This window comes from Hesperophylax consimilis, chromosome 15 (assembly GCF_061612785.1).
Source record: "Hesperophylax consimilis isolate HC1 chromosome 15, BYU_Hcon_1.0, whole genome shotgun sequence".
Lineage (NCBI taxonomy): Eukaryota > Metazoa > Arthropoda > Insecta > Trichoptera > Limnephilidae > Hesperophylax > Hesperophylax consimilis.
In genome coordinates, this window is record NC_142850.1 from 13,728,164 (window position 1) to 13,754,930 (window position 26,767).

A 26,767-nucleotide genomic window follows, 5' to 3' on the forward strand; every position below is an offset into this window, starting at 1 on the left:
GAATTAAAGGACACAACGGTTCTCCGAGTGGCAAGAGCACAAACGAAAAACTCCATTACCTACATTTTATCTGCACAGTACACAGTCATCATACATATACAAGCAAAGCGAAGCATAAGACAAGCGAAGTTTTGAATTTCTTAGAGGAATCCAAATCATTGTGCCAACATTTTTTACTATCATTCCAATAAAAATAAAACTCCAGAGAGAACCATTTTTTTCAAAGGCAACCGAACTATTCTTGATGATTCATTTGTTAATTTAAATGTTTGATCATATCAGACTGTAATTATAGACGTGATCAAAACTTAAGGGCAATCACCCTATTAAATAGTTAGAAAATGCGGCATGACGTAACGCCGAATGATGCCATATAGTCCAGACTAGGATAACGTAAGTAATTTAAGCAGAGTCGTAAAATTAACGCAACAATGCAGAATGCTGAAACTCCATAATTAAACACTCAAACAGTCGGCCATATAAAGCTTGTATTTAAAAAAAATGGCGCCGTAGTACCTCCCTGTAGCAGATCTGACCAAAACCTTATATTTATCTATTCGTTTGATTAATGGTCGTCAAACTTAACTTCGCTAGACAATAACAAACTATTAAAATTAGAACATAATTCTGTCATCTCAATTCAGATAATATAATACTTAAAATAAGTATCAGTATGACCATGAAAAATTTAACGTCCAACGGCTAAAAAAAATAAAAAAAATTGAATATTTCTAAAAAAATTAACGATTAATAAAGTAATTTATTGAACACGTTGTTCATTAAAACTAGACAATTTTTAATTGAAAAATAGCAACAATGTAATTTTAGTGCAGGAATAAGCAGATATTAGAACCAGTGGTTGGCGTGTGTTAAATTATTCCTATCCTATTTATTGCAAAAGTGAAGTAGTTTTCTGGAAAAAAAGTTGAAATATTTGTAGGGAAAAATATTTTTATATGCGAAAAACAACGAAAATTCTGAAAAAGTAATATACTTTTTTACGTCTGTAATATCACCTCCCTCCAGGTTACCCCCGGATACCTTAAATATAGGAGTATATATATTTAAGTAATACGTAATAAGTTATATTTGATAGCATACTACCTAATATAACTTATACGTAGTATCTACCTACTTACAGTTTTAACTTAAATTCACAAATATAATAAGTTATTACCCAACATTGTCCGAAATTTCAAGGGTCTTTCTTTGAATATTTTTTAGGAAACAAGTGAAAAATGTGCAACAAACAAGATGGTATCATGCAAACCTTTTCAAAAAAAAAAATACTTGTGAGTTTATACAGTTGCATTAACTATTAAATTTAAAATAGGTTCAGAAAAATACGTGCAACTCATTACTCGAGAATTTCGCTGCTTCAAAAAACAGATTTCTTCTTTAAAGTTAAGATTGCATTACTGCATTATCGATTTAGCAGAACCTTATAAAAATAAAAAGCTTGCGCTCGGGGGTTCGAACCTCCGCCAAAACGTCGGATCCCTATCGGGAAGATTGTCCGCAGCGGTCAGATGAAGTAATTCGGCTTGTATATCGATTCGGTGTATCTACCCCGATACACCCTCGATCAAACAATGAGCAGGTACCGCGCAGGAGTCACCACCCCGGGCCGATGTGCCGCGGAGATGGGTACTGGGCAATGGGCGTACGTAGTGAATGTACGAGGTCGAATAACTCGGGGCGATAATGTAAGGCAAGAGGCCGTTCACACTCGTAAAAACCCTTTCGATTGTGTATTAAAGAAAGTTAACAGAGGTTATTCGATAATGAAAGTGGTAAGTATTATATACTTATGGGATATGAATTTAATTTGAACATCCCACTTTCTTCCCTGTACAGTTTTTATAACAAATTAGTACAAAAAAGTTCAAATTTATCATAATAAAGTGATTAAAAACGATTTAAAGTAAAGAGTCAAGCCACAGAGAGCTTTATTGTATAATTTAAAAAAAACAGCTTCACCGGTAAACTGGCAAAAAAACAAACGCTTTTAAAAATTTTACGATTTCAGCTCTTCGTAGGTGTTAATTCATGAAAAAAAAACTTAGGTCGCCGGTCTAACGTTTTTTGATCAACATATATCCAGGTTCGTAATTATGCAAATTAAACAATTCGTGAACGTTTAAAATTATTATTGAATAAAGATCAAGGTATCTGTTTCCAAACGAAATACCACAGTGAACATACAAAATAAAAGCTTCGAGAAATAACTATACTAGCAGTGAATGACGTAGTTACTTCAATCTGCTACTTAAGGTAGGTACTTCAATCAATGTGCGAGGTGTGATAAACCGGTAGCGTCTATGACGTCAGCCTTTCATCAAGAAACCTATGAACAACCAAAGCTTTTCAAGCGCCATTGTACCCGCAAGTAAATGGGCTGAAAGGGCTTTGAACGGAGATATCAAACTACTTGTGTTACGACGTGTGATGTGCTAACCCCTTCAACGTTATAAATACAAAGAGAAAATAGGTATATAATAAATTGATTGATAGCCAGTTAAAACGGAGTTAATTTTGTTCTTATTGAAGAACTGATTAATAGATCATTAAAAACTCTTTGCCTAATGTCAATATGGGTCAGCTTTTTTGATTGCTACATAAAGGATCACCATTGCCCAAAAAATCAAATTCGAATTTATATGTGAAATCTGGATACTTACAAAACTCATATTATTAGCACTTACACGCTGAATTTGAACTCCCAGCTTCTTGGAAAATTGAATATAATTATAATAACGAGTTTATTCCGGAGCTTTTACCGCTTTGCCAAAATGTTCGTCTAATATTTGAGAGCCACTTTCTATCTCCATTTCCCGCCTCGCAACTTTCCATTTATACTATCCCTATAATAATAATTGAATGATTTGTATAGCGCCGTTTTTGTGAAAAATTGCCTCAAAGGCGCTGTGGGATTTCTCTTTTTTTTTGGTTCACAATGTCATAAAATTAAATGGAAGATTTTTTTACATTGACTAATACAGCTTTTTAATTATTATTGTACGAAATAAAAATAATACAGTTCGACAAAATAATATTTTAATGTGATTTATTGGCTAGTAAACTAGTGATATATCAGCTGGAGCATAACGATGTTGTAATAAGAATACTACTCTATTATTCAAAATACCATTTAACATAATATTATTTAAATTAAGTATACATGGAAACACTTTGAACAAACCACCACAAATTGTAACAAGAAAATACTAGAATCTTCGAACAAATATAGAAAGGTCATGGAACTCGCAAACAAATACAGAATTTAAACTAACTCCGCATGTACGGAGAATAAACGTGTGAATAAAGCATTTAACGCGAGATTAGAACATAGCGAGCTTTCGGCGCAATACAACTCTGAGAGCTTTTACCCACAAATGCGAAGCTCCCAATGCGGCCACGTAATTGAATGAGCTTACAGCAAAGCTAACACCGTACACTCAATTGAGAAAAGTGAATGTTGCAAGGAGAATGTGAAATTTAGGGAAAATTCAGCAAAACGGTTTGAGACAAATTTTGGTACCAAGTGATTTCAAGCTTCTGGAGGAAAATAACCATCGGTTTTCATTTGAAAAAAAATAATATTTAGTAATGAACACCACCATAATAACCATCACTTGTGGAGGACGGAAAAACACACTTTGCTGGCAAATACCTTAAAAATTAAAAAAAAATAATAATATCAATCACCAAAATTAAATGACTGATTTAAAATATGACAGAGATTAAAGAAATCCATTCAAAATAAGCTCTAATTTACACATTTGAATGAAAGTTTACGATTAAAAATAATATATTAGGTTTATGCGATAAGCGAGCCCTAAGGGTCTGAGACAGAGGTGTGAAATCGTCGGATCACGACAATAGAAAGAATTTTTTTTTTTTTTTGGATTTTATTTAGGTATTGGAGCCAGGAAGGAGTCTGAAAGGGTCGAGAGGATGCACTAGGTGGCATGAAAGGCTGGGAGGTGACTGGAGAGACTAAGGTAGACTAGGATGAGGTGATTTTGCACAGCGGTGCTGCCAAGGTCTGTTATCTATGTGAGGATGTTGTGTCGGCGCTCTTTATTGGCAGCAGACACATGTCAGCGCTATATTAGCGGCGGACACATGCCTGAACGGATGACGAGCCTCGTGCTGGCACAGTTGGTGGACGGGGTAGCCTCTCTCCCTGCAGCAGCTGGTACAGTTCCTTCGCTACCTAGGACTCTTGCAGCAGAGTCTCCATCTTCTGTCTTTGTCGAGCGTCACAGCGGTGCTGCCAAGGTTTGTTGTCTATGTGAGGATGTTGTGTCGGCGCTCTTTATTGGCAGCAGACACATGTCAGCGCTATATTGGCGGCAGACACATGCCTGAACGGATGACGAACCTCGTGCTGGCACAGTTGGTCTAAATAACAAATGTAGATCCTAGGAAATAAATTGTACAGCGCCCTTGAGGTGATTTTTCACAAAAACGGCGCTCTACAAATTATTCAATTATTATTATTATTATTATTATTAATTATATTAGGTTTAACATTTAATATTCTACAAGAATAAATATTACAAACTTCAAATTTACCAAAAATACATTTTAAATTAATGATATGAGTGATCAAATATCAGGGGTAATTAATCTTTACTCGTTCATGGACCATAGCTGTAAAGTAGTTTTTACAACCACTGATTAGTATTCAATTAGTGAGTTGGCCGTTACTCGTAACACCTGTGCAGCAGTGAGTTACCTGCAAATAATTTATTATTATGGAGATCGTCATAATTAAAGCAGCACGTGATACTATTTAATAATGATTCATTGAGCTTTATGGTCACACAGCATTTTGTTGTTATTATTTAAATAAATAATATTGAATCAAATGTATTCACCAACCACTCGAAAAAGGGGATGTGACAGAATCGAGATACGAATTTGAAATCGTGATTGAAGAGTCCATTCTGGGCGTGTCCGTATGTCTTTGGATAAAATTGATCAAACATTTTCAAATATCGAAATTCTTGGCTCCGTCCGGACCTGGAGTAGAAATATCTTCAGTAATTTTGGGAAGGGATTGGGATCAGTTTTCTTCCGAATCGGTAAAGACGCGTTACTCAAATATCGCCAATACCAAATTGAAACAATTCGTCATGGAATAAAACTGAATTGAAAACCATTTCTAGGAACAATTCGTTCAGTGAGATTTCACAAAACTTGAAAAATTCATCAAATTTTAAAGTTAATATTCAATTTCTTAACAAGTTATTATTCCATAATGGGTAAATTGTTTCAAAAAACTTGAATATTAAGGACGGATTCTTTAAGAAAATTTGAACAATTGATCAAATTTCAAAGTTAATTTTCATGTTCTGTGAAATTCCTATTTAAGTTCTGTTTTTATATCAACATGGAACAGTTGCTTCACAGAACTGAAATAATAATAGAATTTTAATAGAACATTCACAGTCCATGAAAATTAGCTATGAAATTTGATGAATTGTTGAAATTCTCCAAAACAACCCGTCCTAACTTTCAAATTTGAAGAATTGTTCAAGTTCTGTGAAACAACCATCCTATTTTACATTAATTCCTGCAGAAGGCCTTGAGGAAGATAATTTCTTTCAGGGCCTACGTCATCTTTTGGGATGCTGTGTGGGGGTTTGTGGTTTTTAATACTCATTTTCTCCGTATAGTGGTTGTAAAATATCAAATAATTTATTTGTTGTACATTGACAAGGAAGAATAATACAATCTGCAATTTACCTAGGTGGGTTAGGAACAATAAATAAAATGTAAGTAATTCTCTCGTGGAAGCCTTCGTTAGAAGGTAATTATTATAATTTACGTACGGGGGTGTTTAATGTTTAGTTACAACTTCATAAACATATCAAGTAGGATCCACTTGAATTATCGACGTACGTAAATATTAATTTACTAATGAAAGTATAGGGTGATTTAAACATGTGTTTAATCAATGTAATTTCATCAAGTACAAAATAAGTGTTTTTAAAATTGAATTTCAGGTGAACACAACTAGTATTGTCTGTCTAATACATATATAGTTGTGAAGCTTTAAAATATAATTAAAATCTCAAAACAAAAAGAAAAATGAGGTAGTTTTGTTCAATACATTCCATTTTAACGGCCTTCGGTCGGCGTGGATAAATATCAATAGATTAATTTGTGTTATTTCACAAATTTTTATTTAAAATATTTCATTTATTTAAAAAAAAAATGGTGTAGCCATTTTAACAAAAATGTAAGTATTCAAAGCAGGAAATATATTATTGCATATATTATCATTACTGAAAATAAATGCATTGGTTAAACGCAACATGCGTTCATAGATGGCGCTAATTGAATTATTTATTTTAGGAAAAAACACATTTTGCAAGTTATGCTTTAAAATGATAAGATGAATTGTTTTTTAAGAAAGAAATACAAATACAATATTGGATTGAATCACAGATACAATATTGGATTGAATCCCATTTACAATATTGGATTAAATCACAGATTCAATGTTGTATCTATTATCCTTTCTTGAAAGGATTGATTTTTAAACGTACAAAACTATTTATTCATATTCCGTATGTACATGCGCTAACAAACCCTAAAGTTTTAAAACATATTATGAAAGAATAATAAATAACACCCTATGCAACTGATCACGTTTTACCGGTAGTTCGTTTGAATCCTTACAAATCAGGTTGTCGGCTCCCACAAAGGGGGCCGGGGCCCCGGGGGCGGGGGCGCTCCTGAAAGGGCGCAGACCCTGGGGGCACTAATACGCCCCTTCGTACAATCACAATTACAAGGAAGAAGTGATGGAGATCCGATAACGGATACAGAATAAGGATAACGGATTATTATAGAATATTGCATTTCAAAGGAAGAGTAGAATGGAAAATACTCTAAGTATCGCCTTGGTGTAAGACCACCATTCAGAATTAAAACGTTACTTGAAATGGCTTTTTCCGTGTTTAGTGATCAGATGCCAATAGCCATGTACTTCCCCAACTTTCTCTGCTTACTGCTTCAGCCACACAACATACCCAATTGGGGATGCCATAGTCTCACTAGCTCCAGATGGTTGGGACCAGTTGGGACACTTGTCAGGTCCTATAATATTAATAATACGTCCAAACTACAACAACATCAATAATGCCATTTTGTTGCCATTTTAGCGATCTAGTACACCCAAAAGTCACGAGTCGCCACTGCGTCCAACTCCAGTAAAATATTGGCAATATCAACAACTCTGACCGCTAGAGACGTTAGGGTAGCTAGTGTTTACTTTGATATTCCTTTTAATGGTGGCAAATTGAATTTATACTTTAGTGGCGGTGTTTTGCACTTTCTAATTTGTATTTTGACATATTGATAAATGCAAATATGACCCAAAAAGTAGATTCTGTAGTAAAGTATATGTGCAGTTTACAGGTGTAATAATTACAAACAATAAAACACTCTAAGCCGTTTTTCAGGACGCCAAAAAACGTTGACAGGTAGTTGGTGAAATCCACTATAGAGTATCTATACATTTTTTCTCGATATGAATAAAAAAAATAAGTCAGAAATGTTATTTATACGAAAAACATAGGAAGGTACAAAATTAAGAGTGTTCAAAATGGCAAAGTGTATTATCGTTCTTGTGGCTAATCCAGCCACAGTCAAGCACAAATAAAAACATACCTAGTTAAAAATACACACTAGTAAAATAAAGCCTCGAATTAATTAATTTCGTTCTAAAATTATGAATTGATTTCTCGAGCTATCAATTGAGTGCTTTCAATTTACGTCAGTGGCTGAGTTGGCATTACGTTTGTGTCCCACCCGGGCGTCGTGAGTTCAATTCGTCTGGCTAAGTCCTCCATCACGACAAAAGCAACATTTTTTTCTTACTGTGGCCGTAGTAGGAGAATTTAAAATATTGTAAGGTTATTCGTAACCAGAGAATGTTTGCCTTTCTTAAAAAAAAAACTTCTCGACTTATAATTTTTCTAAACCAATCAAAAAAACACCAACGTTACTATATTTTATAGGAAAATTTACAGGACAATAACATTACCTAGTTTTAAAAACAAACACATTATAATACGTAGTTAGGTTACAACCAAAAGGTTATAAAGAAAAAGCTTATAACTACACACATACCATAACTACAAATTATAAAGAAGATATAGCATATATATATTTTGTATCATTTTTTCTGAAATTAAGAAATAAGCTCGGGAAAGGTCTTGATCGAAGAGCTTTCAATTATACCATGTTCATTTTCAAAAGCTTATCATCGGGATTGGACTCTTCTTAACCAATCAAAGAACACCAATGTCCGTACGTCATAAATAAGATATGCTCAGACGTACTACGTTTCGTCTCCCATTACACTATCGAGGAATGTAAGCCGACAAGTAATAGAAGAGTAATGGGCGTTTTACACGATGCTTTTTTCCGACCAGTTTCCATATGGGTCGTCCATTTGTACGAATTCGGGGTGTAAAAAAAGACGTGTTATATTTTGGTACCGATTTTCGTAGTTTAATATGACGGACATTGTTTGATATCTGTCGTTCCTCATTGTTTTACTATGTTATGTGGAAATGTTGCATGTTTGTTTCATGTTGCGTGTTTATTACTGAGAGTGAACGTGTATTGTGAACGTGTAATCCGCCACAATAAGGAGCTATATGACATCTACCAAGCTCCCAGACTCTCTACTCATTTACGGCTCCAAAGACTAAGATGGGCCGGACATGTGCACCGAATGCCAAGCACACGTGTACCAAAGAAGGTTCTAACAGGACACCCGGGAGGCAAACGAAAGGCGGGCAGACCTAGGCTGAGATGGGAGGACGATGTCAGGAAAGATGCCAGAGGACTACTCCATGTTGCAGATTGGAAGACGACGGCCGAGGACAGAGGGCGGTGGAGGCTCATGTTAAAGGAGGCCAAGGCTCGAAATGGGCTGTAGCGCCATTGAAGAAGAAGAAGAAGAAGAACGTGTATTACTGTAAGGTATTATAAAGGCAAATGACAGATGTTTTCATGTGATCTATGTGCATGTTCACGTTGTTACCTTTTTTGGCGATTTAATAACGTTCTTAAATACTATTTCTTTACTGATGGTATGTATGAAATCGTAAGAATAAAAATGACGCTCGTGTAAAGCCAACACTTGGCCTTTATACGGGACCCGATATATAGTTTAAGGTTCCATGCTAACTCAACACAGTGACTATTCAACACACCTTTAAAAAGTGATATAAAGTCATTAAAAATGACGATTTTTTTTAACCTAACCTAACCTACTTAACCCAGTTAATAAAGTTTATGTTTCATCACTTTCCATGACTTTATATAACTTTTTAAAGATGTGATGAATTATCATTTTGATGATTTATCCGGTCACAATAGTTTACTCAGGGGATCGGTATAAAAAAGTTTCGTGTAAATCGTCCATAAGTAAGATGCTGAGCTTGTCCTGGATTCATTTCTCCCACGCACTACATGTGTATCTCATCCTACAATTGTCTGGCACCCTCTTTAGACATATCTAAAGCGGGTGACCTTTACCTGACAGAGGAGGATAACTGATTGTACTAAGTAAGTGCTCACCATTGAAATGTTGTGTCATAATACGGTAGATATAGGATAACTTTTTTTTAGTATCAATTGAAATAATTATATATTTAGCATTTTTTAGGAAATTTATTTGATCCTTACTTAAAACGAAGAGTAAGTACATATAAATAATATTTTTTCGAAAATCTTCTCAATGATGTTACATTGAAGGCCTCCGTAATCCGGAAGTCACGAGTTCAAATCCCGGCGAGCGCAAGCAAATTAAACTTGAATAATTTGTGTTATTTCACAATTTATTCATTTAAAATAATAAGTACCTAGTATAATTTCGGGACGTTCCAGAGTGGAAAATACTCTTAGTATCGCCCAGGTGTACCTGAGTCCACAATTCAGAATTAAAACGTTTGTTGAAATGGCTTAAGCCGTGTTTGATGACCAGATCTAAGTAGCCAGGTACTTCCTCAACTTACTTCACCCTATCTCCTTCGACACCCCACTACTCATAGTCTCACAACATACCCTAATTGGGATGCCATAGTCTCATTGGCTCCAAACGGTTTAGACTTTTTTGCGGTATTCACATAAAAAAATAAAATACACGCCGTAATATAACTGTGTCAACTGTGTCATTGTGTGGGATAAATTACACATTACCAAAAAGCAAAAGATGCTCGCATAGTTCGTACATATGTTCGCATAGTAAAGGGGATAATATAATATTATTTCAGTTGAAAATCGTATAAGATTGTTAATTCAACAAATAGGTATCCGAAGTGCACAGCATATATTTAAAATTCGAGAAGTGGGGAAGTCGGATCATTGCGTTTAGTAATTACGACTATATATAGGAAAATGCAATGATCATGCCATAATATAGTGAGACGTGTCATGTAAAAATACTAAAATTCTTACAGCGTAAATTTGAAGGAAAACAAAGTCTGGAATGTAGAAAGCATTTGCAGAAGAATCGCTTTCAAATTGCGAAATCAATGATTACAGAAAAAAGTCTAAGAGATACACAAAGTATTGGCGTGCCTACGTGCAGAAAGCCAAAGTAAATAAAAATCATTTAAAAATTACGTCGTTGAAACAATAAATCATAAATCAAGTACAACATTCGGTGAATGCCGGGCAAAACATCAATAACGGTAACTGAATAAAATCATATTTAAAAAACGATCATACATATACATTGTTGCAAAAGCGCTGACCGAATTCATGTCCTCCATTAAATAAATGTCAAATTTTATTGCGGGTCGAGTTGGAGCGATTTGTCGGGGAATATCTCGGGTGCACCGCCGCAAAAAAAACTAAGCGATTTGGGAGAGTTGCGATCATGAATAATGACAGCAACGCGTGTGCATTTTTAACTCTACGTCCTCCGCCCGCAATCCGCAATGTCCAGTAGTTGAAATATATTGATCGACCAATATTATCCTTTCAAATTTCAATTATTGCGTTGCAAGTTTTTCGATCGTTTTCTTATTGCAATTACAAAAGCTTTCAAACAATAAGGAAGCGCGGTGCGACTGTACGGCCGATAATAAAGTCAGTATGCACCAGCAATGAAGGAGAGTAACGTCTCAAGAAATTTGGACTTAGAGCAGAAGCTTTCATAAATACCCCTTCATAAATACACACACCTGTCCAGTCGCGATCAGTATTCAGAACACACCCAGAAATGATTGCAGAATTTAACCGGGCCGACAGGCTACCGGAATATGATTCCAGGATCCACTCGAGATGAAAACAGCAGATATCGCTGTACAGAGTGTAAAAAAATAAGTGCGGATAAATGATGGAGAAAGGTTAACCATTATTTTGTTGGTGCACAAGACACAATATTAAACTGCAGAAAGGCAGCAGGACGAATGAGTTATGCGAAAACGAGTTCCTCGGAGGGTGTTCGTAATTAAAACGCTAATTGGCGTCCACTTTGTATAGTGTTTGCGGTGGACGATTACACACCAAAAGAAAAAACCAGCAAGAACCAAAATTATCACATTTTATGCCCCGTTAAATAGTCAGAAGGTAGATTTAATCGACGAAGCAAAAAATTCATCCCGTTGAATAAATAAATCTCCAGACACTCGTGGGGCGCGGGCCTTTTATTTGACAATAAAAAAATAAAAATTTAATTTGTATATTGCAATGCAATGACACGAATTAATTACGATACGAATGAAAATGTAAATGTGGGGTGTTTTACGACATGGCCGTAAATTTACGACTACTGGGATTCGCCGTGAAGAATTTAAAATGCAAAAGACTGAAATGAGAAGCGAGATCAAACGGTGCTTCAACATTCTTGAAGTGGGCATTTGAAGGTATTTAATTACGTAATGATACTTAAAGGTAGGCATCTGATTTTTTACAAATCGACATTAAACTTAAAGAGAAATTAACGCCTTTAACTGCTGTAAATGAGCAAGGAAATATTTGGTTTCCATTCCGATTAAAAATGTTTGCAGGAACTATAAGAAAATGAAACACAACAATTGTTAATAATCAGCAAATTACCCATAATATGAATTATAATAATACAAACATTTGAACGCCGCGCGCCGGGACCTTCTGCTTTCCGGTAAACTACTCTAACCACAGAACTACCTGCACAGTATAACCGCCGTCCTTCTCCTGTACAAATGATAGTTGAATGTGTAATTTATTATCGGCAGAGGTTGAAGTTTTATCCGCTAGGTGTATACACCTTTATTTATAGCTAACGAGATAGTTTAATAACTAAACCGCCGCTAGGTGACGTTAAAAGGGTCAAATGAAAATTATTCATAAAATAATCATTCATAGATGGCGTTAATTTAATTATTTTAGGAAAAAATACGGTTGCAAATTATGCCTCAAAATATTAAGATAAATTATTTGTTTGCGCCCGTACACGGAGAAAACTTACCGATATGAAATATTATTAATTGATTAAAAACCTGTACAAATTATTCGTATTCCTGTTAAAAGCGGGACTGGAGGCCTATAACGAATGAATAGAAAAATTTCATAAAAAACAATCAGTAAAGCACAAATATGTTATGAGGAAATCGGAACACGTGTTCTTAAACATAATAATATTTTTGCATCTCGTCCATTATATTTATTCGGACAAGGCCACCTGTGTGAACGCTGCGTTCTAGATTCTGAATGACTAATATTTTATTAGGAAATGGACATGCAGCACATTTTTAACAGTATTATATTAGCCATCCGTTTAGGTACATACGGTTTATGAATATTAATAAATAGTTTTGTCTGTATAAAAACTCAATTAAGTACAAATATACCAAGAAAGGCATAATAAAAAAAATTGAATCACTGAACGAGCAGTTTGTAAATAATATTAACTTTACGCGATTTTTCCCCGCTTTGTCGCATACCCAAGTAGATCGATTTGAGAAAGCAATTTCGGGTTTCACAATAAGTCCCAGGAATCACAACAGCGCATACGCACACCTTCGCTGCAAACTCAATCCAATTCCACTCCAGCCGGGATGACAGTCCCATTATATTATAGCAAGTCCTTCTTCCCGCCGATCCACCGGGATAAAAGTCTCAGCCCGGAGGCTACCCGGCCGATGAATGGACGAATGGACCAATGGACCCTGATCGATTCAGCGAAAGGGAAAATACACCATTCAAATTCTGATTTACGACGCCGGCTTTCGGGAGGCGAGTTTGCAACACCTCGCCGAAGATGAAGATTTTGTCTCGGAGCGTTTAGAGTCCGTCTCAATTGCCTGCCAGACGATAAAAACCACTTATAAATCTTGACACCCAATAAAATGGCGTGGCCTCAAAGCACAGCTCTTGTAATTTTGAAGACAAGGGCGTAAAAATGACAAATGTCGCAATTATTTTATGGGAGCGTAAAAGTTGAATTTCATGGTTTAATTGAGGTTCTGTGTGTACATAGGGGGTGTTTCACCACCCGCTTGTTAGCTTATAAACAAAAAACCTGCAAGAGCTAGAAAATTAGTGCACAAGCAACATTTTCCGCTTATAATGTTGGCAGTAGGAGAAATTCAAATATTGTCAGGTTATTCGTAATCTGGGAATGTCTTTCTATAGTTTTTTTTGAGGTGTTGAGAAGATCACGTTGACCAAAATTCCAATATTTTTTTTAAATACATAAAATGAGTTTTTTACTGAATTTGAACAATTCGTCAAATTTCAAAGCTTGAATTCAAATCCTGCGAAGTTCTATTCAAGTTATGTTATTATTTAATCATGGGCCGTTGGTTTCATAGTGCTTGAACAGAACTCGAATAGGACTTTCAATTGTTCAAATTATGTGAAAGAACTCGTACTAAGGACGGGTTGTTTCCTAGAATTCATCAAATTTCAACGTTGTTCTTCAAGTTCTGAAGGTTTTATTCATATTCTATTATTATATCATTACTGGCCAGTTGCTTCACAAAACCGAAAAAAATAACAGAACTTGTATAGAACCTTCATAGAACTTGAAAATTAACTTTAAAATTTGATGAATTGTTCAAATTCTGTAAAACAACCCGTCCTTGGTTTATTTTTATGATTCTGATCATCGTAGATACTAAATTGCGCAATTTTTAATTTCTTCATAGAAAACTATTGATTTTAAAAATGATCAAAAACCTCACATTTCGAAAAGATTACAACTGGCTACAACGCCATTAAGACGTGGAAAACCCCACTGGCTGGTAAGACGGCTATAACAGACGTTGGCCGGTGTGTCGTCAACAATGCCAAATTCTCAAACAAAAACTGGCACATTTTAAATCGTTATAGAAATTATAAAAATTATAACGCCATCATTACTATAATTTTTTCTAGAATAAAAAAAACTGTGAATATAAAAACACCACATTGTTGAAACCATTTGAACAAAATTCTATTCTGACTACGTCCTTGTACTGGCAGATAATCGCGTACATTAGGGTGGAGATGTGGTGAAATTGGGTGTCCGCTACTTGGCCATAATGCGCCACAAATGAGGTATTATGATTTATGTTTTTATTGATAGCCTATGCGAGAGGAACAGGAGGACGACCGGTGGAGAGATGGGATGATTTATCTCCATGTGTGAGACCCGGTGTTTTGAGAGGTATGCCGCGAAGTTATTGGAGTATCCGGTTCGAATTAGAAAATTGCACACTGTAATTTACGCGAGATATAGATCTTAATCGAAACGATATATCCCAAATGGAATGCGAAATGTAGAAAAAGGTAGAGCTGACGATGTGATTTATTGCAGGTACAAATTATTGGGTCAAGCGTAAAATGCACAAATTTCGGACCTACCTAAAAAGGCGTGCTGCGTTTTTTTGCTGGTGTGTGAGATTAAGAAAAAACGTTATTATTAATTATATCTTTGATTTTTCGAAATATCTACTGCTATTTAGTAATGCGTTGATAAAAATCATTACAAACCAAATAAATAATGATCGCAATAGATTGGTAAGCTCGTTGGCTCAGAACCCAGAGATGCTGGTTTAACACCCTGCGATGACAAGTAAAACAAATAAAAAAGTAATAAGGTTTACTTACACCTAAAATTAAAATAAATAAAATACACAATTTTATCGTACTTATATTTTTAATAACTTTTACGGTTTTAAGGTTTTCGTTTAGATTTAGTAGCATTATCTTCTTCTTCAATGATACATTACATTGATTGGTATAACCTTAAAGTTGTAAAAAAATATTCCAATAAAACTGAATGTTCATTAGGATTTTTAGAAAAAGAAAATGGGTGTTCCATATTTTAAAAAATCGGAGAATTTAATCCGAGACACTATCTAGGTTACAAATAAATTCAATAGAATTTTGTAATCATTCAAAAAGATAGGAGCCAAAAATGAAGGAAAAATTAGTTTTAAATGAGTAATTTGAAATTTGAGAACAACAAAAATGACATCAAGAAATAAGATAACAATGGTTATCGATTTGGTTGAGGCGTTTTCCCGGTAAGACAGAGATCCTGGGTACTATTCCCAGGTGAGATTGTTACCTTTTAATTTTTGTCTTCTTCTGTTTTATGTTTCGTTTAGATTTATTAGTATTATCTTCTTCCCCAAGAAAATAAAATATAGTTCCAAAAATATAGTACTGCCTCGTACCACGTGTCTAAAAATTTATAAACCTCCTGAAAGACCAACTTTCGGAATCAAAATGTTCCTTGAAATGGGTTTAGCTGTTGTCTTTATTGACCAGATAATTTTATTTATTGGACAATTTGTAAAGCGCCGCATTTGTGTTTTGATTATATAAATGTCTAGATAGAGTGTCGCACTGTTATTCCAACAGAAAGAACAGGCCAGATTTGAAATACTTGTGTGCGTGTCACGCACACAAGTATACGCAACCTATATCGTTGACGTAAGCGCTTAACGTCACTGTAGGCGTATTGAGTGATACCAGCTCCCTAGTATTTCCCAAAAAAGTTGGGAAAAAATATGTTTCGATTTTGCGGGACCTATAATTCGTTTAATTTTGAATTCATTTAAGTAAGATAGTTTTCTACATAAATATAATGAAAAGAAAATCATTGTTAAAAGAGATTTATTTTTATTTGATTATTTTTAACAAATAAACAAGAAATACGGAAAATAAGAAAGATACATTCCTAGACGCTGCCAAATGGCCGGCAGGTATCGCTGTGTCTAAATTTAAATTTTTATCATCATCAATTAAAGAAGGTGGCCCACAACCAGGTAAATCTATACCTACCTAAAAATATATAGGATCATTAGGTATTCTGTAAAATATGCATGAATAAAATTAAAAGTTTACTTGATACTTCACCAAACAAACCTGTCACATTTTTTTGTAATTTTAATAGATAAACAAATTTAGAATTCATAACTTTTTTAAATATAGTGTCAACCCGAAGAATTTACAAACACTTAAACACAAAGACAAACTTTCACAATTATAATATTATTATATATAGTGTACTTTGGGTAATTATTAAAACCTATTTTAAAATTAAAAACGCACTCATGATTCACGATTCTTATATTTCTTAAAGAGATGAATCATTTAAATTTACTGAATTTAAAGTTAATGTTCTTTATAAATAGAACGGCGTCATTTACGCCTTGCAATGTTTACCTTATGTGGGTATTTTAATTTGAAGAACAGGCAACCCTGTAAACAATGCGTCAAAATATGGCGTTGTCAAGACTAAATTACACTATTAAAACTGAATTGTTTCTTTAACTAAATGGTTATTATATGGCTTTGAAAAGGTAATTTACCTATGATAGGTAACATTTTTAGTTATTTTCAATCGTCCTTTGTAATTTCTGCACACTGTTATAGCGCCAATCGTCATTTTCAAATGTCACACAACACGTGTTTACCGCACAGCGATAGTTTCACAACTGAGCGGACTGAACGAGCTTATTAGCCAACAGTTGGCCGATATTTTTTTTTGGCGTTTCGTCGCTCGAACGCTCAATCTAGACATTTATATAATCAAAGCATTTGTGAGATATCACCTCAGGGGCGCATAAAATGAAGAGGGCCAACGTCACGCGGTGTTCCCAAGCGGTCACCCATCCAAGTACTGACCGCGCCAAATATTGCTTAACTTCGGTGATCGGACGAGAACCGGTGTGTTCAACATGGTATGGTCGTTAGCGCCAACTCTCCTTTTCTACTCGTACATCTACTACTCCCCGCTTTCTTCCGCTACAAATTTATAAATAATTCCCCTGATCAATAAAACAATTACTCAACAAGATTCGGGCAGTTGTAACTGTTGTGCAGAATAAAAAAAAACTCGATTTTGAGAAGAAACAGGCGGTCCGTTTGCTAGTTTCCCTCATCTCAACAACGGATTGTAATCTTTGGAGCACGGGCGTCAGGTGGGAACGCCGTCCTTGTTCTACCGGTATTTCAATGGAAGATACTCCTAGGAACTAGCGTCATTAATCCCTTCGGTACCGGTGCATAGTCGGGAAACACACCAAAAGCGAGCCCAATGTTTTAAACACAGTCTAAATTAGTCACATGAGAAAGAGTCGTTTCTACGACTAGTAGTAGTTCAAAAGCTGGGGTATGGAACGATCTCCCTCCTACAACAATCCTCTTCTCAAAAAGACCCTCCACACAGCAACTCCAAAGATGACATGGGCCCTGAGGGAAATTATATTCTTGGGGCCTTCATTGTGGAGTTAAGGGTGAAACAAAATTTAGAAAAAATTTAACTCACTTTTAGCTGATTTTACACTGAACCCACAAAATCATGTTTTTAAATATTTCATTTTGTGCGGGAATCGAACCCACAATCAGACTAAAATGCGTAGACCACCAAGACGAAAAGGAGGTCCTCAACACGACATGTAATCTGTAGATGATGTAGATAAAGATAAAATTATGCACGTGAAATAAATAACGATACGCATCCATCCGTGTCACATCTTATTATGGTATCCTGAATATTCCAAGCGTGTATCAACTTTATCCAAATGATTATCGAACATACAAGACTCTTTGCGCGATGCGTATAGAAAATCAAGTTATTAAGTCATTTCTAGCCCTCGGTGCTTCGCGAAGAAGTGCAATAAATAAGGCGGAATCGATGCAGCAAGTGCAGCGTCCTGCAATTATTATATTGGATGCAGGTGGACTTATCTGCCCACTGAATCTCGCGTAGTTAGCCGAGGAGATCAGAGATGGCGCCGTATCTTCGAGATGACAAAAATGCATTAACAAACAATTAAAATAAAGTGATGAGAACTACTAACACCATTTAACTGGATGTTGTTTATTAGAATTTGCGGACGTATGGACAGAACATGATGGGAAGGAACTGGCAGTATTGAATTTCAAACAGAAATAAGAATTGACTTCAACATTTACAAAAAAAAGGTTTTGACAGTAGAAAAAATGAGGTCATTGAGTGAACGTTTGAGACGGAAATTAAGTAATTTATAGTAACATAATGAAGTAATCAGCGTGAAAATAAAGCATCTTATAAAATTCCGTTGAATTTGGCAGGAAGTTCTGGTCTGGAGCTCTGAAAATGTAAAACAAAAATTCAACTCTTTAAACCGCAGATTCCGAAATGGTTCCATTTGTCTGCAACGTTATCATCATTTATACCCGCTACTGGCCGGTGTGACGTCAACAATGCCATATTTACAAACATTGAGTAGGCGATTTTCAAATATTGTCAGGTTATTCGTAACCCGGGAATGTATGTATTTCTTTAAAAACAATGTCATTGTGGCGGAAAATACCTTATTACTTTTATTTTTTCACATTTTTTTCATTATCACGTACGTAACTATTGATTCTGTTTAAATATTTCAACTTGCATTATTTTCTTCCGGAAATAATAGGTACATGGGCGTACTGTACAGGGCCCGCAGATTCTTTAATAGTACACAACTGCTGACCCTGTACAAATTGCAAGTGCGCCCTACTGTCGAATTTGGCAGCCATCTCTGGTCCGGAGCCCCTAAATACCTGAAAAAAACCCTTGACTCTGTGCAAAAACGGGCGGTCCGTTTGATAGATTCCCCAATCTTAACAAACGGACAGCAATCTTTAGAGCACAGGCGTCAGGTAGGTATGCTGTCCTTGTTCTATCGGTATTACAATGGAAGATGCTCTGAGGAACTAGCGTCATTGATCCCTTCGGCACCGGTGCGTAGTCGGGATACACGCCAAACGCGCGCCCAACATTTGTATACGGTTGACATTTGTCACATGAGAACGGGTCGCTTTTACGATTCGTTCTTAAGTTCAACAGCTCGGCTGTGGAACGAACTGCCGGCCTCTGTGTTTCCTCCCTCCTACAACATGGGACTCTTCAAGACCCATGTTCACTCCTTCCTCTCCACAAAAAGACCCTCCACACAGCATCCCCAAAGATGACATAGACCCTGAGGGAAATTTTTTTCTTCAGGGGCCTCCTGTGTGGAGTTAATATAAAAAAAAATCTAAGCAAAGACATCCAAATTGATAGACTTGCCCTGGCATGATTTTGGGTGTCATTTCGACGAGCTGGAGGTACACCACGTGACCATTTTTTGGTACGAGGAGGGTTCGAGAACGCTTTGAATAAACTACGACATCAGTGTACGACTGATCATACTGACTTGATCGATGCTCAAATTGAAAGAGAAGAAGAGCTAACATTGAGATAAACAGACCCCGCTCAGAAAAGTAAAGTTCGCTAAAGTAAGGCAAATGTTTGCAGCGCAGTCCCTTGTGAGAGTTTTCTGCGCAGAATCTGAATGTTCGTTTTTAAGCGAACCGCCCGATGTAGCAACGTTTAAAACGGGTGAGATGGGTAAATTATAACACATTTTTAAAAGTATCTAATTAAATAGATTTACAAAATATTCAATTTTGGAAACAAACCCGAACTCTCGTTTACCCGATTTGGGATTTGTAGTTAAGTTTTTACGCATCCAGCAATTTGCGCGCAATTATAAAAAGAACTAGTAATTCGAAAGCAGATTTTATTTTCAAGGGCCGAATAGTGATATTACAATGCGAGTTGCCTGTATACTTCAGATTCATTTATTGAAAAATCACAGAAAGGAAGACGGTCATGCCGTCTCCCACGCTCCGGACACTTAGTTTATTCCTCTTTCTCGGTTGGCCTGCCTATCAATTTGAATGTCTATGATTCTTAGCACTTGGCCGGTATACCAATATAAAATAAATACATATTTGAGTAAGAAAATCGGCCCTGGTGTACGGTGTACTTACACAGTTAAGCCCCACATAAGATACGCTGATCGAGTGCGGGGCGATGCCGATAATCTCCGCTGGAGGAGGAATGAAAATAATAATTATAATGGCTCGAGCCTAAAGACCTCGTAAAGACCGACCCCGTCCCCGTCCCGATTCCGATCAGTGTTAATATTAAAAATTATATAATATAACATAGAATATAAGGATCGCCGCCTGATCCGAGGCGTTTAATTGAGACCTTTATTACCGGCAGTATAAAGACATACCCAGGAAAGATGGAGCGGATAAATTATGACAAAGCTCTGGACGTTAAAGCAGGGTTAGTGCGTGATTTGTGGGAGTTTCGGTAGGGCTACAGCTTTATACCGCTGTACAACTTTTAACATGCAAAAGCTCGACAATACTAGATGATTTGACGATGAGTGTTTTCATCCAACTTGAATATGAATGGTTAAATAAATAAAAACATAAGAATCGCACCGAGAATGTTGAAAAATTGAAAAACATCTCACAAAGAGCGATGGAAAGAATTCTTGCTAGGGATCTAATTTTTTTTATTTCTAGTGTGTACGCAACAGACAGTGGATAACATAAAAATTACAAAGAAATAACAAATAATAAATAGTCAAATAACGACGTATAACAAAATGTAAGAATAACACAATAACAACAACAGCAAAACAAAGGACAATAATGCTTGGGTCAAGTGAAAACAGAGATTCGAGAAATTTTGTAACGTTCTGGGACTATCGCCAAATAGTCCGGTAACTAGCCACTACACTCTACAGTGGATGTTATATAGTCGATTCATTCCCACAAGAGGTTGAAAAATTAGGTTCTTTGGAAAATAATATGGAAAGTTTGGGGGTTTTTTAATTTCCTTGCGAAAGAAAGAGAAAGAAAAATAAATATTACCAGAAGCCTTAAGAAGAAATGAAATATTGAAATAATTTTCGATTCCAAGCAGAGATAATTTGGGGTTTTGGAAGTGAGTTAGTCGTACAGCCAAGTTTAAAGAGCAGCGTCTTTATTAAAGGAGATTCTTCAATGTTGGATGTAGAGCTGGAAATCTGATGTAGCAAGAACATGAGAACGAGGCTTATGTGAAATAACCTACCAACTGTTTGAATAGCAGCTTTTAAAATGTGAAGAGTGCGATGACGTATCTACCATAAACGGAACACAAGTTTTGAGCGGTTTTCGAAACCACAATACCTAAAAATATAAAAACCTATTAAAAATACAAACTTTTTCACAAATTGAAATTGAACTGAATAAAACAATACAATAATGGCATAAACATGAATCAACCCTTTAATATAAATATTTAATATGAATATAATTACATGTTTCAAATTCGACTCTGAAATTCTTCCGGGTCCAAACTGGAACCTCTTCGGTAGGTGTACTGCGAAAAAAGGAGAGTAAAAAGAGACACGGTAATAAATCGTACGGAGGTTAGTCACGGAATACTAATTAGAATCTTTGGTTCCTGTACAGGTTAAAACGTGTTATTAGTTAAAATAAGGACATCTAGCAAAGGTATTAACTAATGTATGAATACAAAACTTTTATTATTTGGTAGATTCCAATCTAATGTGATCACGATCCGAAATATGTTATTTGTAATTTGGTAGTGAAATTGGTATCGTTCAATATATTTAAGAGTTTTTTTTAGTACATTATAGGTTAGTTTTTGAGTTTGAGTTTGATAGATTGGAAAATAGAGCTCAATCATCTTCTTCAATTTTCGTAAATTTCTCGAAAATTATACCTATTTATAATTATTTTAAAAAATTGACACCACACAAATATATAAAAAAAAATTCGAACATTATAGTCCACAGTGATTATTTTAATACAAGTAAAGGTCATTTTTTACATCGTGGCATCTTGAATCTAGGAAGTAGGCTCATTTTGTTGGATACTATGAATACTATGAATGACTATTTTTTATGTTAAATTTATCACACAATAATGTATTCATTTTATTTTGCACATTTTAACATTATTAGACCGATCGCAAAGCGGATTAAATTTAATAGTCAATATCAGTTCGGCAAGCTGTATTATTGAAAAAACTCTAAATAAAATAACAACAACAAAAAACAATTGATTTCAAATACGCAGTCTTGGACTCCCACCGCATCGCGGAGGTCCCTGCACAATCGATTGAGAAATAACGGAACATTTGATTGCTTTGATTTGAGCAGTGCTGCGACCGGCATACCATTTAAGGCAATTATTCGGAAATTAAGAAGAAATTAAATTTATTACGCGTATTACGAATCCGACGCTTGAATAATATGAGAGCAAGCGCCTTCTGAAGGTAGCCATGTTCCGGAATCTATGGGATATTATTTATAGCTAGCACATTAATAACTAAAAGGGCATAACTTCTTTAAAGATTAATCTTACAGATCGTGTTATCTCCGACAGTTATGAGCGTGTGGTCGATAAAAATGAAATGCGATATCAAATAAAATAATACCTGAATGTTAGTACAATGCATTCAATAACATTCAGAATCAAACATGTTTTATTACACTCTAAAATGCAATGGGGTTGAAGGCAATTTATAATTATTATTATGTACAGTATCAATAAATTTATAAAGCTCAAATTTCACATTTTACATAAATGTGCTTTATGCCTGTAACAGACTTAGCTATACTCTTATGACCTATTTCAACATATTGTTCGCCCACTTGCTGAATAGGCCAAACCACGAGAATATAGCGCAAATGTGCAAGTACCATAAATCTAATAGCCTGACCTACAAATAGGCTTTACTGTTAATTTATTCATAAATATTTAATTTATTGTTCTAGTGTTTTATTTTTATGTAACGAAGCCCAAAATAATAAACTTCGGGTTATACAAGATAGGGGGATGAGGAGGAGTAAAAATTATATAACAAAATTTAAAAATGATCTCAACTAAACAACATATAATATATAATACGTTAACGTTGATGTTCAAGCTTAAAAATAACATGCCTCTTAATTATCTGCGAAATAATATTATGTACAGTGAAAATGTTCACAATTACCCCACGAGAAGATGGCGAAACTAATAACTAAACTTGAGTGCACAAAAAACAGTTTTTTTTGCAGGAAATAAACTTTATAATAACCTACTAAAACCGGTAAAGGAAGACACAGGTCTTGGCACTTTTCATAAGAAAAAATTTTCCTGTAAGAAAAAGTTTATGATTATATATGCAGGTTTTTAATTTATTTTTAAACTTATTTCATAAACCAATATAACGTAACTCTTAAACCTTATCTTTTTTTTTTAATTTTTACATGTATTTTATATATTTTCCTTTTTTTATTTTATATAAAAATTTGTATACATCTAAATAAATATTGAAAAACAAACAAACACTATATATTTTGAAATCAGTGTTACAGGACTTTAAAAAAAATCTTATTTTTCAAATTGTGTACCAGTATTTTAATAAGGGCTTTAAGGTGCGTGTCAAAATATTTTTTCGCATCACTAAAACAAATTCATTTTGCAGCTGAGACTCCAATTCAGAAAAGAGAGCTAAATATTTGTTGTAAAATTGTTAAAGTTTGTCAAAAAATTTACCTGACCCCACTCTTGCAATACGCGATATAATTTATTAACTGAGCGCTAACAGTTTTTTTTAAATAATATAAACAACCTAGCTTACGGTCACAATACCAATATAAATTTGAATTCCGAAAAACAAACTAAGTATTGTAAATATGGTAGATGATTGGGTATTGTGTTACTAAAATAAACAACTACACATAAAGTTCTACAGCTTAACCCCTTGACTACAATCTGTTAATGCAACAACCCGACATAGAAGTCCAATATACCCACCTTACCGTCCTGCAGCGACTGAGTACAAACATTTTGATGGCGGTCCATTCTAAGAAGAGCATCATTAACGGCGCATACAGCCCACAGTTGATAAATCACGGGGCAGCTCCACGGGGGGCTCGGGCCCCGCCGGTCCTGCCACCACCGCACTGTTTGGTCAACGTATAACGCATGAGTGACATCAAACCAAACACCCTTTAGTCGCAGCTTGTAAACGATATCGAATCTGAGATTCTGGCGTACCTTATGATGTAGTGTTCAAAGGATGGGATGTTACTGAATCCATCAGAGAATTGAATACTTTTGTTATGTAAGTACCGCATAAAAGTGTCAACTGCTTCCAAACGTCTGGAGCCAGTGAATCTATGACATCCCTGATTGGGGTATGTTTTGAGGAAGGAGGTAGTGGGGAGAAGGATATGGGGCAGAGAAAAGTTAAAAAAATAATGCACAAATTGCAGTCTTTTGAAGATGGAGTTTGGGTGCATTTTTTACTGGTATTTCAATGAAAGGTGGTCCGAAGAACTAGCGTCATTGATCCCATTACCACCGATTCACAACTGGGAGAAACTCTAAACGCATACAGACCTACCCAACATTTGTATACGGTTGACTGTACTACACTACACACTAGACTACACGAAAATGGGTAGTTTCGTTTTAAGACTCCTTTTCGTGCTCAAAATCTCGACTGTGTAATGATTTACCGCCATCTATGTATCCTTTCTTCCCACGACACAGTTTACTCTGTCTTTTGCTTAAAAACCCCCCATACAGCATCCCTAAAAATGGAACAACCCAACGAGGTTAAGTTGTGTAAAAATAATATGAAATTACATTTAAAACCTGTACCCGAACAGTTTTTTTTGTACCCGAACATACAGTTAACAGGAAAATAAATGATAAGTGTAATGTTCTTAATATTATAAAACATGGTAGTAGAAAGTAAAGTAATCATGTCAGTTTCTCTAAATAGTATAAAATAAAGTCGCTATCCGCGTCTGCCTGTTTGTGCGCTTAGTTCTTCTAAACTACGCAACGTATTTTAATAGAGTTTATCAATTAGAGAATTTCTTCCGGAGAGTTTACGTATATAATACGGTTCCATGATAACTCAACACAGTGACAATTCAACACACCTTTAAAAAGTGATATAAAGTCATTAGAAACGATGATTTTTTTTATTTAAACCTAACCTAACCTAATCTAACCTACATAACCCAGTTAATAAATTTTTTGTTTCATCACTTTCCATGACTTTATATAACTTTTTAAAGATGTGATGAATTATCATTTTGATGATTTATCCGGTCACCATATAATAAATGCATATTAAATTTAAAGAAAGTTGAGATATGTCGATGTTTTGTAATCAAGTCGTAAATAAAATATTTTCGGGAGATGACATTACTAACACTGGCTAAACCTTATGAGATACATCAACATAATGTACTACGGAATTATATGTCTAAAAGGCCTACAGAAGAGTCCGCAATGGCATAGGTCTATCTCCTAAGAAAAACTCCCAGCAACACCGGGTACACGTCAGCTAGTCTGTAATATTTTGTGAAAACCTCACTAGGAGAACCTGTGCTGAGGTGTTCACATGTTTTAGATAAACCGTGTTATTGTATAATAGGTTAGTAGCAGTTAAAGCACTCCTTTATTTATGTTTCATTATTTGAACGAATCTTTGTAGGTAATGCAATGCACCAATCCCTGCTGAAATAAACTGTTACTATCGTTCCCAATACTTACGCATATAGGACAAAAGATTCCAAAAGAGAACAAAACCGCCCCGCGGACACCGCAGTCAAAAACCCCATTTGAGGAATATTGTGAATCAAAATGAAACAGTTTGGAAATTGAGTTAATTCTTACTTTTTGAGATGAGAAAACAAAAATTAGTTAAAGCTAACGAAACGATTCTGAACAAAAAGTTTTCACTGAATTCTTTTCCATTTAAATTTCTCGAAATTAAAAAGCTTAGTCTACAGGAGCTTTAGGGGGTAGAAAAACAAGGTTCATTTAAGGTTTACAGCTTGCAATTTATTAGACAAACTCTCGGTTCAAGAACTGAATACAAAGCACTTGCTCAAGGAAACGAATTTTTGACAGCAATAAATTTAAAGAAACACTTTTCATTTTCAGTAAGAAACGTGTAGTGACGTAGTGAAAAGGAATGCATAAACATTTCAGCCTTTCAACTGCGAAAATTGCAAGTGAAACGAAAAATAACTCTTGAATTGAAATACTTCTGAACAAGTAATACATTATCATAAGAGCCTCTTCACACAGAGAAACATTCAAAATGTGTTCTCTAAATGTCGCTATCCTCGTTGTTTGTGCCCTTAGTTCTTCTAAACTATAAAACGGATCTTGAGAGGGTTTTCACTGTCATATAGAGAATTTCTTCAGGAAACTTTATATACATATAATGCATCCGTATTATAATTATAGAAAGTAGAAAAAAGTCGATGTTTCATAATCAGGTCGTAAAAAAAATTATTTTGGGTCGCTTACATTGTTAACGCTGGCTAAGCCTTATGAGATACATCAAAATAATATACTACGGATTTGATTAAAAGGCCTACTGATTAAAGAATAACCCCCAGTAACGCCGGGT

At 35.1% G+C, this 26,767-nt stretch overlaps 1 protein-coding gene and 1 non-coding gene across 4 annotated transcripts in view; both read right to left on the bottom strand.

Moving 5' to 3' along the window:
* MICU3 (Mitochondrial calcium uptake 3) overlaps window positions 1-26,767 on the bottom strand; it is a 223,592-nt gene that overhangs the window by 96,225 nt on the left and 100,600 nt on the right. The window lies entirely within an intron of this gene.
* On the bottom strand, window positions 17,094-17,212 carry LOC149417344 (5S ribosomal RNA). The gene has a single exon (XR_016303377.1). It is a non-coding gene; the product is annotated as a 5S ribosomal RNA (ribosomal RNA).